Source organism: Telopea speciosissima, chromosome 5, assembly GCF_018873765.1.
Source record: "Telopea speciosissima isolate NSW1024214 ecotype Mountain lineage chromosome 5, Tspe_v1, whole genome shotgun sequence".
Taxonomy (NCBI): domain Eukaryota; kingdom Viridiplantae; phylum Streptophyta; class Magnoliopsida; order Proteales; family Proteaceae; genus Telopea; species Telopea speciosissima.
Window position 1 is genome coordinate 48574682 of NC_057920.1, and position 3483 is coordinate 48578164.

The 3483-nt window shown below is 43.0% G+C and overlaps 1 non-coding gene across 1 annotated transcript; it reads right to left on the bottom strand.

Moving 5' to 3' along the window:
- Positions 1–368: 368 nt before the first annotated feature.
- Positions 369–475, bottom strand: LOC122663442. The gene has a single exon (XR_006333114.1). It is a non-coding gene; the product is annotated as a small nucleolar RNA R71 (small nucleolar RNA).
- Positions 476–3483: the final 3008 nt, after the last annotated feature.

Here is a 3483-nt window from a genome sequence, read left to right on the forward strand (position 1 = left end):
ACCAACAACCCAAGACTCTTAAGGATAGGTTTTACCCCACCAGGGCTGCACAACCCTCATGCATTAGTCTGCCTGTTGTTACAGGGAATAACTATGAACTCAAGACTAACTTCATCAGCATGCTACCCCATTTCCATGGGATGGCTAATGAGGATGCATATCTCTTCCTTAGGGAATTTGAGGAGGTCTGTGTTCTAATTAAGGTCCAGAATTTGACTGATGATGCATTTAGGCTTAGGTTTATATCCTTCGCCCTGAAAGACCAGGCCAAGAAGTGGTCCTATGGGCTGCCAACAAACTCCATTAATACCTGGGATGAGTTCACCATTGTCTTTTTGAAAAAATTCTTCCCTCTTCACAAGACCAATAAGCTTAAAAGTGACATCCTCCAGTTCAGGCAGAAATAACATGAGTCATTTGCTAAATTTATGGAAAGATTCAAGGACCTCCTCTTAGAATGCCCTCACCATGGTTTTGACTTGTAGCAGCTATGCCAAATTATTTATGAGTGTATTGATTATCAGACCAAGCAACTTGTAGAGTCCATGTGTCCAGCAGGCTTTACTTCTTTTTCTGAGGAGAATGATGCATGAACATTCTTAACCAATTTGGTTGATAAGACTAGGGAATGGGAATCTTTCCAAGAGGCTGAAAGGACCACTAAGGGGTATCTCATTGAGGGTATGCCAGCCAAGGAGGCCAAACTTGACAGCCTCATAAAACGGTTGGAGTCCATAGTTCTTAAAGAGTCTATACCAGTTAATCCGGTCAACCAGGTCAACCATGTGTCGGTATGCAGTTGGTGCCAAACCCCTAGACACCTTTCTGAGGAATGCCCCAACACCTTGGTGGGCAATTCCAGCACTGAGAATGTAAGTGCTCTCCACCAAAATAACCCATATAATAATACTTACAATCCAGGATGGAGAAATCACTCCAATTTCTCATGGAATTAAGGGAACCAAGCAGGCCCATCCAACTTTAACCATCAAGGCCAGCTTGGTGCCCAAAGGCCCAACTATGCACCACAAAGCCAAGGAATGTCTCCTAACCCCTTTCCCCCTCGTCCTCATCCAGGACCTTCTATTAATTCTACTAGGCCTCCTCTCCTTGCACCTTATCAGCAACCCCCAGGGTTTACCAATACAGGAGAGGCAACAAGACTGAATGAGATGGACAACAAGATAGTTCTTCTCATAACAAGCTACAATAACATGGAAAACCAACTCACCCAGCTTGTCACAATCCTGCATGAGAGGGAAACAGGGAAGTTACCTAGCCAACCTGAGCCAAGTCCTAGGCATCAGGTTCATATTCAGCAAGGTACCCAAGCTCCTCCAACCAATGTTGCATATGGCCAACAGCACCAAGGGCCCTCCAGACAGGTAAATGCTGTTTATGCTTTAAGGAGTGGCCGTGAGTATCAACAGGTTAGTGTACCTCAGTCTTTACCATCTCATACTCCTGTTGACTCTCCCCCTTCTGAAGAGGCCATTGAAGTGCCTACTGTTCCAGGTTCGTCTGATGAACCTGAAAATATTTCAGATGATTCGATTAAGGAAACCAAAGAGGATTCTGTTGAGGAAGTTAAAAAGCCCAACCCTAAAAGAATTTATACTCCACCTGCCCCTTTCCCAAATAGGTTGGTTAGCAAGAAATCTCCTTCTATGGAGAAAAATATTGGATGTGTTCAAATAGGTTCAGGTGAATATCCCTTTGTTGGATGCCATTACCCAGATCCCCGCTTATGCTAAAGTCCTCAAAGACTTATGCACCCAAAAGCGGACCACCAATGTGCCCAAAAAGGCATTCTTGGCTGCTAACATTAGTTCTCTAATCTCACAGCCAGTAGCAGCCAAGCATAAGGATCCTGGAAGCCCCACCATCTCTTGCACTATAGGCCATACCACTATTGATCATGCCTTATTGGACCTTGGTGCAAGTGTGAACCTCTTACCCTTTCATGTCTACCAACAACTGGGATTGGGAGAACTGAAACCGACCAAAATTACTCTTCAACTTGTAGATCGGTCGATTAAAGTTCCTAAGGGAATGATTGAGGATGTCCTGGTGAAGGTTGGGGAATTTATTTTTTCTGTGGATTTTATTGTTTTAGATACCCAACCCACTACCAACTTCAAGGACCAAATCCCAATCATATTGGGTAGACCATTCCTAGCTACCAGTAATGCTTTAATCAATTACAGGAATGGTCTCATGAAATTATCTTTTGGCAATACTTCTGTTGACTTCAATGTGTTTAGGTTGGGCAAGCAGCCTGATATGGATGACGAGGTGCATATGCTTCAAGGATTTTTCGATGATATTGATACGTTCTTTGAGATTGATTTTGATTCAGGATTTCAAGAATGTATGCAGGAATTGGAGGGTGTTGATGATACACCCTCATCTGAGGTCTGGAGCATCCAACCACCTTTGGAGCCCTTGGACCCCTATCCACTTCCATTCCCAAATCCTCTATTATTGAGCCCCCTACATCAGAGTTGAAGGCATTGCCCTCCAACCTCAAGTATGCCTTCTTAGGACATAATCATACTCTTCCTGTTATTATTGCTTTTGATTTGACTTCTATTCAGGAAGAAGAGTTGATTAAGCTTCTAAAGGACCATAAGGAAGCCATAGGTTGGACCATGTCTGACATCAAAGGTATTAGCCCCTCCATTGTTCAACATCATATACATCTGATGGAGAGTTCCAAACCTTCTAGGGAACCCCAAAGGAGGGCTAATCCTGTGATGAAAGAGGCAATCAAGAAAGAGATCCTAAAATGCTTGGATCATGGCATCATTTATCCTATTTCTGATAGCCAATGGGTGAGTCCTATGCATGTTTTGCCTAAGAAAGGAGGAGTCACTGTAGTTGAGAATGCCAATAATGAGTTGATTCTAACCCGTATCCAAACGGGATGGAGAGTGTGCATTGACTATAGGAAATTGAATGCGACAACTTGGAAGGACCACTTCCCCTTGCCTTTTATTGATCAGATGTTAGAGAGACTAGCTGGCCATGAATATTATTGTTTTCTTGATGGTTATGCAGGCTATAACCAAATTCCTATTGCTCTAGAGGACCAACACAAGACCACTTTCACATGCCCTTATGGAATCTTTGCTTACCGGCGTATGCCTTTTGGGCTTTGTAATGCCCCTGCTACATTCCAAAGGTGCATGATGAGTATCTTTTCTGATATGGTAGAGCACTTCCTAGAGGTGTTTATGGATGATTTTTCTATTCATGGCTCTATTTTTTCTAATTGCTTGCATCATCTCTCTTTGGTTCTTTAAAGATGCATAGAAAAGAACTTGGTCCTGAATTGGGAGAAGTGTCACTTCATGGTAAAGCAAGGTAGAGTTCTTGGTCACATTGTGTCCAAAGAAGGGATCAAGGTTGACAGATCTAAGGTGGACCTTATTGCCAATTTACAACCACCCAAGAGTGTGAAGGACATTAGATCTTTTCTTG